The sequence below is a fragment of the Muntiacus reevesi genome, chromosome X, assembly GCF_963930625.1.
Source record: "Muntiacus reevesi chromosome X, mMunRee1.1, whole genome shotgun sequence".
Classification (NCBI taxonomy): Eukaryota; Metazoa; Chordata; class Mammalia; order Artiodactyla; family Cervidae; genus Muntiacus; species Muntiacus reevesi.
Window position 1 is genome coordinate 128747557 of NC_089271.1, and position 20838 is coordinate 128768394.

The window sequence follows — 20838 nt, forward strand, 5'->3', positions numbered from 1 at the left end:
GTTTGTGTCCTCTTTGATTTCTTTCATCAGTGTTTTATAGTTTTCTATGTATAGGTCTTTTGTTTCCTTAGGTAGATATACTCCTAAGTATTTTATTCTTTTTGTTGCAATGGTGAATGGTATTGTTTCCTTAATTTCTCTTTCTGTTTTTTCATTGTTAGTGTATAGGAATGCAAGGGATTTCTGTGTGTTAATTTTATATCCTGCAACTTTACTATATTCATTGATTAGCTCTAGTAATTTTCTGGAAGAGTCTTTAGGGTTTTCTATGTAGAGGATCATGTCATCTGCAAACAGCGAGAGTTTCACTTCTTCTTTTCCTATCTGGATTCCTTTTATGTCTTTTTCTGCTCTGATTGCTGTGGCCAAAATTTCCAACACTATGTTGAATAGTAGTGGTGAGAGTGGGCATCCTTGTCTTGTTCCTGATTTCAGAGGAAATGCTTTCAATTTTTCACCATTGAGGGTGATGCTTGCTGTGGGTTTGTCATATACAGCTTTTATTATGTTGAGGTATGTTCCTTCTATTCCTGCTTTCTGGAGAGTTTTAATCATAAATGAGTGTTGAATTTTGTCAAAGGCTTTCTCTGCATCTATTGAGATAATCATATGGTTTTTATCTTTCAGTTTGTTAATGTGGTGTATTACGTTGATTGATTTGCGGATATTAAAGAATCCTTGCATTCCTGGGATAAAGCCCACTTGGTCATGGTGTATGATTTTTTTAATATGTTGTTGGATTCTGTTTGCTAGAATTTTGTTAAGGATTTTTGCATCTATGTTCATCAGTGATATTGGCCTGTAGTTTTCTTTTTTTGTGGCATCTTTGTCTGGTTTTGGAATTAGGGTGATGGTGGCCTCATAGAATGAGTTTGGAAGTTTACCTTCTTCTGCAATTTTCTGGAAGAGTTTGAGTAAGATAGGTGTTAGCTCTTCTCTAAATTTTTGGTAGAATTCAGCTGTGAAGCCATCTGGTCCTGGGCTTTTGTTTGCTGGAAGATTTCTGATTACAGTTTCGATTTCCTTGCTTGTGATGACTCTGTTAAGATCTTCTATTTCTTCCTGGTTCAGTTTTGGAAAGTTATACTTTTCTAAGAATTTGTCCATTTCATCCAAGTTGTCCATTTTATTGGCATAGAGCTGCTGGTAGTAGTCTCTTATGATCCTTTGGATTTCAGTGTTGTCTGTTGTGATCTCACCCTTTTCATTTCTTATTTTGTTAATTTGGTTCTTCTCTCTTTGTTTCTTAATGAGTCTTGCTAATGGTTTGTCAATTTTGTTGATTTTTTCAAAAAACCAGCTTTTAGCTTTGTTGATTTTTGCTATGGTCTCTTTAGTTTCTTTCGCATTTATTTCTGCCCTAATTTTTAAGATTTCTTTCCTTCTGCTAACCCTGGGGTTCTTCATTTCTTCCTTCTCTAATTGCTTTAGGTGTAGAGTTAGGTTATTTATTTGGCTTTTTTCTTGTTTCTTGATGTGTGCCTGTAATGCTATGAACCTTCCCCTTAGCACTGCTTTTACAGTGTCCCATAGGTTTTGGGTTGTTGTGTTTTCATTTTCATTTATTTCTATACATACTTTGATTTCTTTTTTGATTTCTTCTATGATTTGTTGGTTATTCAGAAGCGTGTTATTTAGCCTCCATATGTTGGAATTTTTAACAATTTTTTTCCTGTAATTGAGATCTAATCTTACTGCACTGTGGTCAGAAAAGATGACTGGAATGATTTCAATTTTTTTGAATTTTCCAAGACCAGATTTATGGCCCAGGATGTGATCTATTCTGGAGAAGGTTCCGTGTGCACTTGAGAAAAAGGTGAAGTTGATTGTTTTGGGGTGAAATGTCCTATAGATATCAATTAGGTCTAGCTGGTCCATTGTATCGTTTAAGGTTTGTGTTTCCTTGTTGATTTTCTGTTTAGTTGATCTATCCATGGTTGTGAGTGGGGTATTAAAGTCTCCCACTATTATTGTGTTACTATTAATTTCCTCTTTCATACTCGTTAGTGTTTGCCGTACATATTGCGGTGCTCCTATGTTGGGTGCATATATATTTATAATTGTTATATCTTCTTCTTGGATTGATCCTTTGATCATTATGTAGTGTCCTTCTTTGTCTCTTTTCACATCCTTTATTTGGAAGTCTATTTTATCTGATATGAGTATTGCGACTCCTGCTTTCTGCAGAATACAGAAAGCCCACTCCAGACACAGCAATCTAAACAAGATGAAAAGGCAGAGAAATACCCAACAGGTAAAGGAACATGAAAAAGGCCCACCAAGTCAAACAAAAGAGGAGGAGATAGGGAATCTACCTGAAAAAGAATTTAGAATAATGATAATAAAAATGATCCAAAATCTTGAAAGCAAAATGGAGGTACAGATAAATAGCCTGGAGACAAAGATTGAAAAGATGCAAGAAATGTTTAATAAAGACCTAGAAGAAATAAAAAAGAGTCAATTAAAAATGAATAATGCAATGAATGAGATCAAAAACACTCTGGAGGGAACCAAGAGTAGAATAACAGAGACAGAAGATAGGATAAGTGAGGTAGAAGATAAAATGGTGGAAATAAATGAAGCAGAGAGGAAAAAAGAAAAAAGGATCAAAAGAAATGAGGACAACCTCAGGGACCTCTGGGACAATGTGAAACGCCCCAACATTCGAATCATAGGAGTCCCAGAAGAAGAAGACAAAAAGAAAGGCCATGAGAAAATACTCGAGGAGATAATAGCTGAGAACTTCCCTAAAATGGGGAAGGAAATAGCCACCCAAGTCCAGGAAACCCAGAGAGTCCCAAACAGGATAAACCCAAGGCGAAACACCCCAAGACACATATTAATCAAATTAACAAAGATCAAACACAAAGAACAAATACTAAAAGCAGCAAGGGAGAAACAACAAATAACACACAAAGGGATTCCTATAAGGATAACAGCTGATCTATCAATAGAAACCCTCCAGGCCAGAAGGGAATGGCAGGACATACTGAAAGTAATGAAAGAGAATAACCTACAACCTAGATTACTGTACCCAGCAAGGATCTCATTCAGATATGAAGGAGAATTCAAAAGCTTTACAGACAAGCAAAAGCTGAGAGAATTCAGCACCACCAAACCAGCTCTTCAACAAATGCTAAAGGATCTTCTCTAGACAGGAAATGCAGAAAGGTTGTATAAACGTGAACCCAAAACAACAAAGTAAATGACAACGGGACCACACCTATCAATAATTACCTTAAATGTAAATGGGTTGAATGCCCCAACCAAAAGACAAAGATTGGCTGAATGGATACAAAAACAAGACCCCTATATATGCTGTCTACAAGAGACCCACCTCAAAACAAGGGACACATACAGACTGAAAGTGAAGGGCTGGAAAAAAATATTTCATGCAAACGGAGACCAAATGAAATAGATCTTGACCTTGAAAACTGACAAGATGATGAGTAAAATCATACAGAGACTTACGTTATTATAAGGTAGAACATAATATGCAAACTGAAGAAATGTCAAGGTGATTAGAGAAAGGAAAGAACACTTCTAGCTTTGAAAACCAAGGATGACTCCATGGAGGGGGCAGCATTTTAAGCAGACCTTGATAAATAGGATTTTGGTATCCTATGGGAGGAAATAAGGGCATTCCAAGTGAATATAGGCAGAGAAGTACAGAGAATTTATTTTAAAAATGTGATTAGCTCAGTTTTGCTAAGGCATAGATTTTGTGAAGAAGCCAAAAAGAAACCTAGATTCAAACCTCATTGAGGTGAGCCATAGATACACGTGAAGCTTCCTAGGTGGCGGGGTGGTAAAGAATTCACCTGCCAATGCAGGAGATGTAAGAGACACAAGTTTAACCTCTGGGCCGGAAAGATCCCCTGGAGTAGGAAACAGCAGCCCAGTCCAGTATTCTTGACTGGAAAACTCCATGGACAAAGGAGCCTGGTGGACAATAGTTCATGGAGTTGCAGAGAGTTGGACTCGACTGAGCGACTGAACATGCACAAAAACACACAGTGATACAAGTATTAGGAGAGTTGATAGGCTTCACACTACAGGCCACTAAGAGAGACTGTCGATATCTATGCAGTGACATAGCATGATCAGATGATTAAGACTGGCAGCAGACTATATAATTAATAGAATACGGAAATAAGGAGAAATAAGATGACCTTTATTTTGAGTAAATTGACAAGGGAATGAGGGTCAGAACTGGTGTAGTAGTAGTACAGTAGAAGAAAACAATAAGTAAGAGATATTCTGGAGATGCACCATAGGATTTGGCAACTGATGACATGTTAGAAAACAAATGAAAGAAAGAATTATTATGATTGAGCTTATAATCCTGACTCACTGGGAAGATACTGGTACCATTAAACAAGAAGACATTCAAAAGAAAAGAGGGGATAACATGGGCTTCATCATTATCTGATCTTATTCCCTTTATTGCTGTTGTTTAAGCAATATTCATATTAATTTATTAATTGCTAGTATATATGGAGTGCCTATCATTGCCAAACTAAGCAATTTACAAACAGGATGCACTATCTCATTTGATCCTCATAACAACTCTGTGAAGAAGGAGAGTTTGTCACCAGGGTGTGGTTCCTGAAGCAAGCCTCCTTTCACCAAGAACTAAGAAATGGGGACAGTAAAATTGCCCTGAGAATTAAACAAAGAAATAAACACCTAATGGATCAGAGAGAATTTACAGTCTTCTAAGGGGCAGGAAACTCTTAAGATATCAAGTGTTTATAAATTGTTGAGATATGTTAACCTATCTAAAGGATGACCTTTGATTAAAAGAGTTCAGCAGGTGGAAACATTGTAGATAACATTTAGTGGTAGAGAAAAATACTAACTTTCTACAGAAGAAGGAAGTTCAGTCACTGAAATCTGAAAACTCTCATCCAACTGGCAATGGTATTCCTATAAAAAAATGAATATTTTAACCTATTCCATCTTGATACAGTGAACATTCCAATTTCAGTTCAATTAAATTTCCTTGTCACTATTCCATGCTGACCAAGCAAACTTAAGAATATGACTTGATTGTAATTACTAACAGTTGCTTTCTCTGTCCAGCATCTCTAGCTTTTGATGAAGCACTTTCTCACCCCACATCACCCTACCTCACCATTCTCAGTTCATGTGGTTTAGAGGAACTGATTCTAGCCCCTTCTTCCATGAATGGACACCTGACCCATGCCTGGCTAATGAATTCATTTTCTTACCCATGAGGCAGTGAGTGACTGGTTCAGGTATGAGCACATAATACAAGTTTGACCCACAAAAGTCATGTTGAGGACTTTGGCTAGATGCGGGAAAGAGATTTTTTTTTTTTTCTGTAATCACTGACTACATGGAGACTGTGGCCACTTTTGCTTGCAAGTCAGATGGAGAAAGAAAGAATGAATGCTGAGGATAATATCTGAGACCCTGGATCCACCTCTAGACTTTTAATTCACATTAAGTCATACATTCTCCATCTTAGGCAAAAATATCATCACATCTAGATCTATATTCATATCTGTTAGCCCCTAGATAATTTTTCCTAATTTGCAGATGAGAAAACTTTGATGAACTAGTGTGTGCTAAGTCATTTCAGTTGTGTCTGACTCTTTGAGACTGTATGCCAGGCTCCTCTGTCCATGGGATTCTCCAGGCAAGAATACTGGAGTGGGTTGCCATTTCCCTCTCCAGGGGATCTTCCCGATCCAGGAATCGAACCCTGATCTCCAGTACTGCAGGTAGATTCTTTACCATCTGAACCACCAGCGAAGCTCCATGATGAATAACTTATCTACGTATTTCACAAAACTTCTTTAAGATTGTTCATTGTGCAATATTACCAACAGTCCCTTATATAAGGATCCAGACAGTTAATGCCTTGTACAATTTTAACTTTAGGATTAAAAAAATTTCCTTCTTAAGACAAAGTTTTGTACTTCATTTCACACAATAATCTCTTTGTAATAATGAAATGTAACCCAATTTATTTCAACTTCTCCCTTGTCTCCCAGGATGCTCAGAACCAAATTTCATATTCACATTGTGGGAGTAACTCATGCAAGAGCTCTGAAACATATTTCTCTCTCTTCTGATGGTTTGTGTTTTCCTTTTTAGAATTTCAGTTGTCCTATTTTAAAGATATCTATGAAAGCCTCTTTGAATATTTTTTAAAGTCAATGAAATGATGTATTTATCGAAAGTGAACTCCAGGGTTCTTTTTAATCTCTGGGATTCTCAATAACACATTGCAAATGTATGCACAATCTCATTTTGACCCATAATTCCTTTGACTAAGAAAGAACCACAGAATGTTATATGTAAAAGGGACTTTAGAGGTCATCAGTTCTAGATAAATCCCTTTTCTTTGCCTTTGAAGATGAAAATATTTGCTCAAGGCTATATAGCTAGTTACCAGTAGATCAGGGATTATCTGAATCCCAATTTCCAATCCACTATTCTTTTTATCTGCTCTATCATATCAAAAAGTCAAAAGAAGTTTAATAACCAATCCCAATCAGAAAACCTATTTCCTCTCTTGGGTTCTTATCAATAAATAGTGTTCTCCCTAGCAATGAGGCTCTATTTACTTTCCAAATTGCCTATGACTTGCTTCATGTCTTATATCAGAATATTTTAAACAAAAATTCCATAGTTCAGGCCATCATATTGTACCAGTCTCCTCTTTAAATAATGGGGTTCCTTCTTTTTATTTACATCCCTTTACCCCATTGTGAAAATTAATTCATGTTTTTTTAGCTGTCCTTATCTTTCTATTTTAGCAAGCCCCCCATTGAATCAGAGAGTCTTGTCAGGCATATTAGTATGCCTCCACCTCTGAGAACTCTGACTACCATTCAGCCTAATGAGGAATGGGATGTCTGGTTCTGGAGAGTTAACTGGAGTTGGCTGACCTAAATTTCAAAGCTTTATTTCCGGACCTTTTCTCAAAATGAACACACATCTCAAGCCTACAGAGGAAAGGCGGCAATTGGGGGAAGGCAATGCAAGAACCTGCTGCGGAGCTGCTGGCTCTTCGCCCACTGTAATTCCACCTGTCTGCAACTGCTACAGGATTTCCAAGGCTTGGTTGTTTGACTGGTTGTCTTATCCTTGCTACATTCTACAAACTTAAGTCAAATAGTTAAATAGTTGAAGTAATACCATCCACATTTTGATGACAAAGAAAATGAGGCACAGAGCTCAGTTTGAAAAAGACAATCAGCAGAAAAAGGCAAAAAGCTTTTGAGTCCACATCCTCTATAAACAAGTCTTCCTCTAGCTATACTGGCCATTACTGAGAGCTGGAAGTCAGGATTAGCCCTCAGTAATACAATAATCACTTCTTTCTGGGCTCTTTACTCCTCCCTTTCAGCAGCCTTCACACTGCTCTCAGCCTTCCTTTCATAGAAAGCAAGAAAGAAAATATGAGCAGGGTTTACTGGACACTTACCAGAGAGGCATTTTATAATATACATCATTTCATTAATTTGCTCATGAACTTTACCTACTGGGCATGATCTGTCTTTCTTCTTAAAGATACAAAAGTACCCTTCTCAGAGAGAATAAGTAAAATGACTGAGAATTACATAGTAAATGGCAGGTTTGGTGTACAAAACCGATGGAACTGGAACTTGAGTCTCTTACTGTTTTCATTTTATCACATTACCTTTGTAAATTGCTTTGATGAATTAAAGTTAGGGATTTCAGTGTCCCTATCCCAAAGAAAAATGGTGACAAAAGAAAGAATGGCTAACGTTGAATTTCACTCTAGTGAAACAGATTACATACTTTGGAAGAGGAGTTATTCTTTCCCTCTTCAAATGACACATCAATGACTCCGTTTATAGGGAACTCTACTCATTATCCTGTAATAACCTGTATGGGAAAAGAATCTGAAAAAGAATGGAGATATGTATGTGTATAACTGAATTACTTTGCTGTAACCAGAAAGTAACATAACATTGTAAATCAACTATACTCTAATATAAAATAAAAAAAGGTTAAAGCTTACTCTGTTGATGCATGAGAAAGGAGCATCTTGGTAAGGATTTCAAATATCAAAACATAGCCAAGAATATATTGCTGAAATTTCTGCCCTTATTGGGCCTTGAATAATAAAATATACTGTGAATGACAGTTTGAGTATTTCAAGCATATCTGTTTCAGGTCTGCCTTTCAATCTTCTGAAATGTAGACATATGTGCATGCATGCATGTCTGCAAGTGTGAGCACACACACACACATCCCATGATTGTATATACTTTGTAGGTCTGTTAATTATCAGGAAATCAGACACTGGGGCTTAATGCTATGATGCAGGCTATTCAGATGCTTGGCTCTCAATGCTGTGTCAACATCAGTTCAAGGTTGTGGAAGATGAAAGCAAATGTATGCTGTTTCAGCTGCTAGGAAAATACCAACTCTCAACATGCTGATAGGACGCTCTGCCTACACTGAATACTCCAGCTCCATGTTCAACTGCCTTCTTACTGAATTCTTAATATCTTAACATTCATCCCAAAACATTCTAATTCTGAACCTGATCAGTTTCACATATGCAATTTGAAAAGGAAACATTACATATTTGAATATATCATACACACAAGGTTTGAGTAGTAACTATTTTTGTTCCATTGTCCCGTAATGGTGCTTATTTTACATTAAATAATGAACATTTTTTTTTTTTTGTCAGATAATCACAGAAGTGAACAGTGAACATTTCCTTGAGAGCAAGGCTTTCACTTTTTTATCTCTAGGTCTTCGGAATACTGCCAGGTTATCTGGAACATGGGCTTCCCAGGTGGAGCTAGTGGTAAAGAATCAACTGTCAATGCAGGACATGCAAGAGACATGGGTTTGATCCCTGGGTTGGGAAGATCCCCTGGAGGAGGGCATGGCAACTCACTCCAATATGCTTGCCTGGAGAACCCCATGGACAGAGGAGCCTGGCAGGCTACAGTCCATAGGGTCGCACAGAGTCAGACACAACTGAAGTGACTTAGCACACACTCACACATCTGGAACATAATAGGAGCTCAACTAATATTTGTAGGAAGACAATTAATATGGTGGGATAATATCACAAAACCTGTAGAGTGAAACCTTATCTGTGGAATAGTTTGTCTGTATATATAGAATTCTGGTTTAGAACATAAGATTTATAATTCTGGAATGGATGCCTCTGGTGCCCCGTGTCATAGCCTCTTGGCATAGCTGTGATTTCAACTGCTATTGTGGTAGACAGGTCCAGGGGAGTTCAGACAACTTCCTGTTGGCAGCTGTTCTACCTCAAGCCTATAAAGCTTGAGCTCCTTCTGCTCTTTACCCCCAAGGCCTTCTCTCATGCTTCTTAGTCTTCCAATAAATGCAATCTAGAAGTACAATTGAATTAATACTCTCGGTAACAACCTTCAGCCATTGGAGGATGAGAGTCAGTGAATAAATCTTTCAGTATATTCTCAGGTGAATTATTTTATATACTTCCAGGAAGACCCAGTAATATTGAGCCCCTGTTACCCAAGTTCTTGTTCAGTTGCTAAGTCTTGTTTAACTCTTTGTGACCCCATGGACTGAAGCACGCCAGGATCTTCTGTCCTTCACCATCTTTTGGACTTTGCTCAATTTCATGTCCATTGAGTTAGTGATGCTATCTAGCCATCTTATCCTTTGTTGCCCTCTTCTCCTTTTACCTTCAATCTTTCCCAGCATCATGATCTTTGCCAATGAGTTGGCTCTCCACATCAGGTGGCCAAAGTACTGAAGCTTCAGTATCAGTCCTTCCAATGAATATTCAGGGTTGATTTCCTTTAGGATTGACTGGTTTGATCTCCTTGTGGTCCAAGGGACTCTCAAGAGTTTTTTCCAGCACAATTCAAAAGCATCAATTCTTTGGTGCTCAGCCTTCTTTATGGTCCTACTGTTACCCATGTGGTGGTGGTGGTTTAGTTGCTAAGTGATGTCCAACTTTTGCACCCTCATGGATTGTAGCCTGCCAGGCTCCTCTGTCCATGGGTATTGACTTAAAAACGCACTCCTATATCAGCTTTTCCTTATTTCCTGACTTAATCTCCCTACCCTCCCACTTTGCTTTCAGGGAGCATGTCCAAATAAACTACCTTGATCCAAGTCTTTGTCACGGACTCTGCTTTCAGGGGGACCTAAATTAAGACAAGTTCATACAGATCACAGCTAAAATTATGGTTCTACCACTTGTTAGCTCTGTAACCTTGGACAATTTACTGAAATTCTCTGAGTATCAGTTTCTGTAACTGTTAATCGACATAACAATAGAGCCTAATTCACATGACTGTTGAAAATATTAGATACAATAATGTATGTAAAATGTTAGCATGCTGCCTAACCTATCATAAGGCATCAAAAAGAATGATGATTATAAATACAGCTATGCCTCTAAGTTGTCAATCAGTGATAGTCACATAGGACTCACATAACAAGCTTCTACCTAGCCTAGGCTGCATGATATGCCCATTCCTCCACATTTCTCCAACCCTGCCACCCTAAAAGTACCTAGCACAAAAGATAATTTGGCACATATTTAAATGTTTCTTCTAAACCTGACAAGGATGCCTATTGAACACATAGTCAAGAGCAGAGCATGACATACAGAAATAAGACTGGAAGTCAGCTGCCACACTGATTATGATAGCATCCATGCAGGGAATCAGGTTGGGTGGTAACAATTTCCTACATCACAGTAATCAGGAAGGTTCCTCAAGTGTTAAGATTGGTATTTCTAGCCTATGAGCAGTGAACCATAATGTGCAACTCTTTCATTCAGACATGTGGTCACTGAACAACACACACGTGGCAGGCATCAAAATCTCAAGAGTGAGCCCTGAGGAATTCCCTAGTGGAGCAGTGATTAGGACTCTGAGCTCTCACTGCTGAAGACCCAGGTTCAATCTCTGGTTAGGGAAATAAGATCCTACAGGTTACACAGTCAAAAAAAAAAAAAAAAAAAAAAAGGGAGAGAGAGAGAGAGAAAAGCCAGAAAGACTGAACTCTCACCATACTCTTTTCTCATAGGAGATATTGTTGTAATTCTGCAATGTGAGTTAAAAAAAACAAAACAACTTATTGACTCATGGAACAAACTGAGATAAGATGGTACATATACACCATGGAATATTACTCAGCCATTAAAAAGAATTCATTTGAATCAGTTCTAATGAGATGGATGAAAATGGAGCCCATTATACAGAGTGAAGTAAGCCAGAAAGATAAAGATCATTACAGCATACTAACACATATATATGGAATTTAGAAAGATGGTAATGATAACCCTATATGCAAAACAGAAAAAGAGACACAGATGTACAGAACAGACTTTTGGACTCTGTGGGAGAAGGCGAGGGTGGGATGTTTCGAGAGAACAGCATGTATATTATCTATGGTGAAACAGATCACCAGCCCAGGTGGGATGCATGAGACAAGTGCTCGGGCCTGGTGCACTGGGAAGACCCAGAGGAATCCGGTGGAGAGCGAGGTGGGAGAAGGGATCAGGATGGGGAATACATGTAACTCCATGGCTGATTCATGTCAATGTATGACAAAACCCACTGCAATGTTATGAAGTAATTAGCCTCCAACTAATAAAAATAATTGAAAAAAAATTTAAAAATTAAAAAAATTTAAAAAAAGAACACTAAAGTTTATAATCAGAAAAAATTAGCAAAGTTGATGAGACAGCACTTGAACAATCTACAGAAAACCACAGAAGTTCACAAAGACAACAGCAGCTTTTCAGTCTAGGGTGCATGAAAACACAAGTGGGACCAGACGCAGATTAAGGCAGCACATCCCAACAATCTTCACGTGATGGCACACATAAGAATGCTAACATCTCTACGGCACACTGGGGGTAATGAATGAGATTGATCCTTCCTTCCTTTGACCCAGGAAAGAAAATGAAAAGTGTTAGTTGCTCAGTCTTTTCTGACACTTGTGACTCCACGGACTGTAGCTCCAGGCTCCTCTGTCCATGGGATTCTCCAGGCAAGAAAACTGAAGTGGGCTGCCATTTTCTTCTCTAGGGGATCTTCCTACCCCAGGGATTGAATCTGAGTCTCCTGCACTGTAGTCAGCTTCCTTACTGTTTGAGCCACCAAGGGAAGCCCCTTACCAGGAAGTCCCCCGTTGAAAAAATATAACCAAAGCAAAACAATGAAATGAAAACTCACTAAATCCTTAAACACTTTCTTCTCTTCTACATATACTTCCTTAAATTTGACAAAAGCAATCCTTCTATTTCCTTATTTATGCATGACCAGAACATAAGCATACTTACAAACACATTCATAGGAATCCTTTTCATTGGAGATGTTTACCACATTTTTGAAGAGGCACATACAGGGTTGAAAAAGAGGCTTACCTCCAATCTCAGAAAGAGAAGATCAGCTCCAATGTATGTGGTAGGCAGAATAATGGCCTCCCAAAGATGGCCAGGATCTAATGCCCAGAATCAGTGACTGCCAATTACATGGCAGAGGAGAATTAAGGTATCAGATGGAATTAGGGTCACTAATCACCTGCTGATCTTGAAAAACAGGTTATTCTGGATTATCTGAGTGGGCCCAAAATAATTATAGGGGATCTTCCCAACCTAGGAATTGAACCCAGGTCTCCTGCATTGCAGGCAGACTCCTTACCATCTGAAACACCAGGGAATCCTGCAACAACATAATTATAAGCATCTTTAAATGTGAAAGAGGAGGCTATCCTGGAGGTCCAGTGCTTAAGAATCCACCTGCCAATACAGGAGACACAGGTTTGATCCTTGGTGTGGGAAGATTCCACATGCCATGAAGCAACTAAACCCATGTGCCACAACTACTGACTTCAAGTTCTAGAGCCTGGGAACCACAACTACAGAAATCACATGCCCTAGAGCCTGTGCTCCATGACAAGAAGCCACTGCAATGAGAAGCCTGCACACCACAACTAGAGAAAGCCCACATGCAGAAATGAAGACCCAGCACAGTAAAATAATAATAATAATGATAATAAATTAATTAAAAGATCATTTCATTTTTAAAAGTTTGAAAGAGAAAGGCAGAAGAGTCAGTGGCAGAGTCACACAATGTGAGAAAGACTTGACTAGCAAATTGTTGACTTTGAGAAAGAAAGGAGCCTTGGAGTTAAGAAATGCAGGAGCTTTCAGAAACTGGAAAAGACAAGAACAGATGCTTCCCTCAGTCAGTTCAGTTCAGTCGCTCAGTTGTGTCCAACTCTTTGCAAACCCATGGACTGCAGCATGCCAGACTTCCCTGTCCATCACCAACTCCTGGAGCTTGCTCAAACTCAAGTCCATCAAGTCGGCTCCCTAGAGCCTCCAAAAAGAAGACCGGCTCACACCTTGATTTTAGCCCAGTGACAGCCACTTCAGACTTCTGACCATCCAATCTTTAATACAACTTTTGAGCTGTGTTAAGCCACTAAGTATGCAGTAATTTGTTACAGCAGCAACAGAAAACTAATAAAATACATTTCACCAAAAAAAGGCACAGACATAAAATATTTCACTCTTTAATAGTAAGTGAAGGAGACATATTTTGTGATGACTTTCTAGTTATTGCCAGTTAACAGACTAACATGTTTCCAAGCAGAGGTTCTCGCAGGGCTTTACAATAACATTTAGATCATGCTATCAGAGAGGTATCAAAGACCTTGCACAAAAACATTTTTAACAGCCTGTCACATTGCTTGATATTACCTATGTAAAGTTTTTCGAGAAGAGGGTAGCCTGTACTCAAACACACAAACAGGTCATCTGAAGAAATACAAATTAACTCCATATTTTTCAAATTCTAGGTGTTAGGAAAACCACACACAAGAAAAAATGTGTTTAGTCACTCAGTCATGTCTGACTCTTTGTGACCCCATGGACTGTAGCCTGCCAAGTTCCTCTGTCCATGGAATTCTCCAGGCAAGAATACTGAGTGGATTGCCACTTCCTTCTCCAGGGGATCTTCCCAACCTAGGGACTGAACCCAGGTCTACCGCATTGTGGGCAGACTGTTTACCAACTGAGCCACTAGGGAAGACTAGAATACAAACATACTACATCTTTCTGGAGTGTCCATTTTACCTTAAGATTGGGGAAGAGACAAGAGTATCATTCTTCTACTAATACACACTTAAGTAGACTTAGAAATAAATTAGATTTTTGCATGAGTTTTAGACAAAACAAGCAATATTTCACATATGAAACTGTTATTTTTAAGAAAAGTTCCAACTGACTCCCTGATGTGTGAGTTCACTTTTCCTGCAGACAACTTTGAGCAGTACTGCATTTAATCATTATCTGTTTTCAGTTTTCCTCAGGTGTGTATATTTGATGATGCCAGTTAGACTGCAAGTTTCTCAAGAGCAGGGACTGTGTCTTCCATTTCTTTTGTATTTCCACTAGAGTTCCTTATGTGAAAGCTCCAGGTCAAAGCAGCTTTTTAAACTATCAATTTGTCTCAATAAGTCCAGCTTTTTCAGGTAAGATCTCCTCCTGAACAACAATACACAAGCAGACTTAACCATGTTTATTTCATTATAAATAATGAAGCGCACATACTGCAAGATGCATGGATATTCATGCACTGTCAGTGCATTATGCAAAACCGGCTTCTAGCAGATCTTAGCTAACCCACTGCCCTGACACAAAGTGGGACAGGAAAGCACACGTCACGACAGGATGTTCCACAAGACCCTATGACAGTTTCCCAAAGAACAGGAAATTTGTTCTTTGCTTCTCCTTCTGCTTCCTGTCTCTCCTTATTCCAGAATGGTCTCAGAATTCAAAGGGAAATGCAAGAATAATCAGGGAGTATTTGAAACAGTGTTGGATCCCTCTAATTTGTTAACAGTGGAAGGTTTTCCATTTGTTAGCACGTTGCAATTTTCATATCCTGTAGCTTACCCTGCATTTTTACTGAATGCTGCTGACACAGCCTCTCAGAAGAATGAAATTTAATTATTTCCCCTGCTACATTGTCAGAAAGGCTTACCTTTTCTGAGGTTTACAACAGGAAGTCAAAACAAACACCTGGTGGAAAAGTAGCACATCAGTCAATCAACTGGTTGTTCAGCCAATAGGATGCACAAACACATATGTATGTGTATACATTTGTATCTGTCTATGGAGAAGGAAATGGCAACCCACTCCAGTACTCTTGCCTGGAAAATCCCATGGAGGGAGGAGCCTGGTAGGCTACAGTCCATGGGGTTGCAAAGAGTCGGACACGACTGAGCAACTTCACTTTCACTATGGATAAGATACATATACATGTATATATAAACTATATAACTATATATACAAAATATTTGATGGAATTGGCATCATGGAAGCATAGCCTTAAACCCTACTTTGGTAGGCCAGGGTGGTTAGTTCTCAAAAAAGTTGGGAAATATTCAACTTGTCCTCCTGCTTCCCATCTATCTTTTAGTGCTTCACTGACTAGTTGTGCCTTTGTATTCAGCTCCTTATTAATCCTAGTCTCATCCCCTATGTCTTCTCATGCCTCCTCATCTCCTAGCCTATACTTTCAGTTGCAAATAGGGTTCTCTGACAAGCAAACCCTGAGATTAGGGTGCAGGAAGTACATAGGAGAACACTCTTCGAATGAATACCTATGGAAGGAAGAAATAAAAGGAAGCAGGATTAGACAGAGAAAAGTTGGGCTGCCATACAAGTGGCACTTGTGGTAAAAAAAAAAAAAAAAAAAAAAACACCTGCCAATGCAGGAGACATAATGAGACTCAGGTTCGATCTCTGGGTGGGGAAGTTCCCTTGGAGGAGAAAATGGCAACCCACTCCAGTATTCTTGCCTTGGAAATCCCATGGACAGAGGAGCCTGAAGGGATACAGTCCATAGGGTTGCAAAGAATTGGACACAATTGAAGTGATTTAGCATGCATAGTGTCAACAAAAATCTCAAAGAAGTCCACCAAGATGGGCTTTCAGAATCAGCCCAGAGTGGTGGGGCACAAGCCTTGATAACTGGTCAGCCTTTAGTAGGAGCTGCCCCTGGGATGAGGTATTTTTCTTCCCTCCTCCTTCATCCCTGAGGAGGTTCTGAAGGGTACAGCACAGTGTGGACCATGTTCTCCAACAGGCACCACGTTATTGAACAATTTAATTAAAACAGATTCTGTGATAAATATTACCATCGCCACATTAAAGTTAAAAACACAAATTTCCTTGGGATGACCCTTAAGCAACACTGGGACATTTTGGTCCAAAGACCAACCATCAGACAAGATGAGGTCCTTTCAAATTGTTCCATGAAAGCAAATGATCACTTTCTTGAGAGGCCAAGCACTAAAAGTGACTGAGTTGCTCTGTGGTAGCAGCATGAACTTTGGAAATCAGAAGAATTTGGATGAGAAATTTTACTCTGATTTCCTTAACTGACTTAAGCAAGTTAATTTCTCTGAGCTTCAGTTTTAAAATTTGGCTAACGGTAAACACCTACTTCAAAATGGTTTATGATCACAAAACGAGATGATTCAGGTAAATACTTAGTATCGCACTTGGCTGATAAGAAGTATAGCAATGTAGTGAAGAGGTGAACAAATCCAGCTTCGGAGTAAAAAAAAGTAGAGGGTTACCTTCTAGCTTTGCTTCATGCTATCTGTGTAAACTTGGGCATGGGCTAAGTTACTTAACCTATGTAAGCTTCTGCTTAGCTCTATTTATTATATTAGGTACTACTAATATTTCCATTTTACCTCAACAAAGCTGGGGGGGGGAAGTTCAGAAAAGAAAAATAATTTCCAAAGTTAATTTATTGTTAATATCTCTTTGTACCTCACCTTCTTACCCTAGTTCTAGCTCTTGAAATTAGTCAGGAGCAATTTAATCCCTCTAGTCTACAACAGCCCTCTTATTATTTTGGCAACCACATCACACTACTCTCTTATTGAACTTAGTCAATTAAAACCCTTTAACCATTCATTTACTCAGCTATTCATCCATCCATATTTCCCTTCCTTGCTTCCCTCTTTCCATTAATTGATTGATTCATTTATTCACCAAACTGCTTACCAGCCATGAACTAGGTGTTCATGATAATGCAGAGAGAAAAAGAGCAACTTCTGTGAAAATGCACTTGATATTCCCATCAGGGGAAAATAATAAACAAATGGTCAATAAACTTTGTAAAAATGGTTATAAAACAGAAAAGTTAGCTATGACAGAGAATAAGGTGAGGGGCTGATTAGATAAAGTTTTCAGGGAAGAACTTTCCAAAGAGAACATTTAGCTGAATTTTTTTTCCCTATATGCTCAAATTAAAAATAAATTATTTGAAAGCCCAGATCATAAATTCACATTTTTTTCATGAAAACTGCAGTGTAAATAGAAGAAAAGAATTTGATTTATAAAAAAAAAGATTCACAGAAGGAAGATATTATTCAAAAAATACTTCCCATTGGAAAGTCAAGTATTTCTCCTGCTGTTGTAAGGAAATTAGAATCACTAGGAATAATTAAGCTCTTGAGGAGAAGAGTAAGCTAGAAGGGCAATCAAGTTCTGGAGACAGTGGAAAAAAGAAACAGATTAATATTGAACAATGATGGAATTTACATTTGATTTATATTAACTACAAATGCTCTATATGACCCTATCACAATAAGATAATAACCATAAGTGGTTTTGTGAAGTTCATCAGACTGTCACATTTCCTGGGTCTCTAGCATATCATTCAACCAAAAGAGGTTTTATTTCTCCTAAATCAGTGATAATAGGGAATTTTTTTCACTTCAGCAAAAGTAGAACTGACCTTGTGGGACATTTACTGATTAAAAGATTCTTATCCTAAGACCAAATATGTCTCAATACGTTATACATTATCCTCAATAGACATTAATTAATAAAAAAAGATCTGAAACAGGGAGAGCTAGTCAAAAGTCATGGATTTGAATAAAAGAGTCTTAATAATAAAATCTGTTGGAGGCTTTCTATCAGTAAAGCTGAAACTCTTTCTCATTTCACTAAAATCAGAAACCCAGTCATTCTGACTGACATGTGGTGAGTATGATCTGTCTTTGCAGAAAAATGTGTACCTGTCTGAATAAGGATAAAATTTTGCAATGATACCTCTTAGAAAATTAACATTCTATGTTCATTTGGATGTTAACCTAATTCTTCTTCACTAAGCCCCCACATTAATAAAATAATATTCTATTTTGCCTGAACCAATATATAAATTAATTGACTGCTAAGGCCCACATAAGGATTCAGTAGATATTCACAGGGCACAGAACAAAGTCTAAAATACAGTATATGTTCAGTAAATTTTATTAATGATGTTGGCGTAAGAGTCACCTCATGAAAGATCAGAAAAAGTGGAAAAGAGGGGAGATGACATACATAATCGCCAAAACTTGATAATGAAAACATATTTTTGTACTTCATTTTACAATGAATATAATTAAGCTAAATCAAATTAAAATTCCATAGCATTCTGTAGTTCAAGAAATAATTTAATATATAATATTTCATTTATTCTTTCTAACAATGTTGCTAAAATTACTGAAGGGAAGTTTTATTATCTCCATTTCACAGATAAGGAAACAAATTCAGAAAGATTAGAATTCCATTAAACCCATAGGTATATAGATGGATAGGTGGATCCATGGGTAAAAGGAATGAAGGAAAGGAGAGAAGAAGATAGATTCACTCCTCAAGGCCACATAAAGTGGAAGAGCTGGAACTCAGCCTTAAAATTATAAATGCCAAACTAAGACCACTTTCTAGTAGAGAAAAGTTTAATGCTATTGTGCTCAGTCTGACTCTTTGTGACCCCACGAACTATAGCCTGCCAGCCTCCTCTGTCCATGAAATTCTCCAGACAAGAATATCGCAGTGGTTGCCATTCCCTTTTCAGGGGATCTTCCTGGCCCAGAGATCGAACCTGAGTCTTGTGCATTGCAGACAGACTCTTTACCATTGAGTCACCTGCTATTATATTATTGTTAACATTATTACTACTAAATACAGCAAGTTGCCTAACACTAGTAGAGTGCTTGTATTTTTCACATTGTAAATATATCTTATTGTATGTGTCTCAAAGAAAATTTATAAGCAGTTTAGGTAGTTTTAAGCCCAATTCACTAATGAACAGAATAAGTGGCTCATCTAAGGATCCTGAATGTTCAGTTTAACAACTTTCCTATTTGATGTTGATTATTTAAATTAAAACTAAAGTTCAATTCATTCATTCAACAAATTTGCTAGACTGTGTAGTGTTCATAATGAACCTGTGACAGTATAAATAGTAAGTTAAGCTGAACAAGATACTGCAGAGATATAAAAGCCCTAATAAGAAGTTTACATTTTATGCTAAGAGGAATGGTTTTAAAGAAAAGCATGCTATGATTTGGCTTACATTGAAGAAGGAGCTTTCTGGACTATAAGCGGAGATGGAATTGCTTAGGAAAACTATTTATAATGTTATTGTAAGACTCTGATGGGCTTCCCAGGTGGCACTAGTGGTGAAGAACTCGCCTATCAATACAGGAGACATCAGAAACACAGGTTGGATCCCTGAGTCAGGAAAATCCCCTAGAGGAGGGCATGGCCACCCATTCCAGTATTCTTGCCTGGAGAATCCTATGGACAAAGGAGTCTGGCAGGCTATAGTCTATGGGAGCACAAAGTGTTGGACATGACTGAGCACACACACATAGTGGATCCTATGCTGCAATAATCATATCCTCGGACCATCCCCACCAAAATGAAAATATTTATTATCGGTTGCTGAAAGTTGTCTCACTTGTTCTTTCTCCAGGACTGTCCTTGACTAAAAAGAGCCATCTTACCAAGGCTGCATCCCTTTCCCAGGGAAGCTTATGTGTGTGCTCAGTTGCTCAGTCATGTCCAACTCTTTGTAGATCCATGGACTGAGGCCCACCAGGCTCCTACGTCCATGGGATTCTCTAGGCAAGAATACTGGAGTGGGTTGCCATGCCCTCCTCCAGGCCAGTGGATTGAACCTGCATCTCTTGCATCTCCTGCACTGGCAGGCAGATTCTTTACCACTAGTGCCACCTGGGAAGCCCTAAGGTAGCTCGCATCTAGTGAATAAACACTGTGGGGTATAAAAAATCAGGCCTTTTCCCCCAGTGGGAAACAACTGAGAAGGGCATTTCAACCTCCAGAGATCCCCATAAAATTACCTGAAACCTTCATTGCAAAATGGATGCATTTATCCGAGATTCTAGATTATAGGTGCTGATTTAAAGAACTGTACTCTTGTATTCTTGGTTGACTGACTGAGTTTTGGCCTACATGAAAAAAAGATGCCAGAAATTCCTAGCTACAATAAAGAAATACATAAAAATTCTTATGGAAATAGGAGCATTGGAATGAAATTGTCAGGTGTAATATATTGTCCAAAAGACAATTTCTTCATCATGATGTTGAGAAACCCACTAATGAAGGTAGAATCAGCATCTTTGAAAAGTGCAATGACAGGTGTCCTCCCTACGTTTAGGATGAAGAGAACAGATTCTGCCACAAAGCATGATCCTAATTTCAATGGGAATGGTGGCATCTCAAGATGGCAGATGCCAAACAGCACCTTAACAGTTAGAGGCAATATAGACAGAGTTAATGCAATGGACAAGGCCATCTTTCAATCATACTGAAATGACCCTGACAGATCTCTGATAGAAGAAAATTGATTATTGAGTGCCCAAGACTGAAACAAGTGGCAGGCCCATTAGTGTCTTATTTGACTCAAAAATCTGAAAACAATTCTAAATCTTTAAAAGATCCTAACTTAAACTATAAAAATAATGAATCACTGTCTC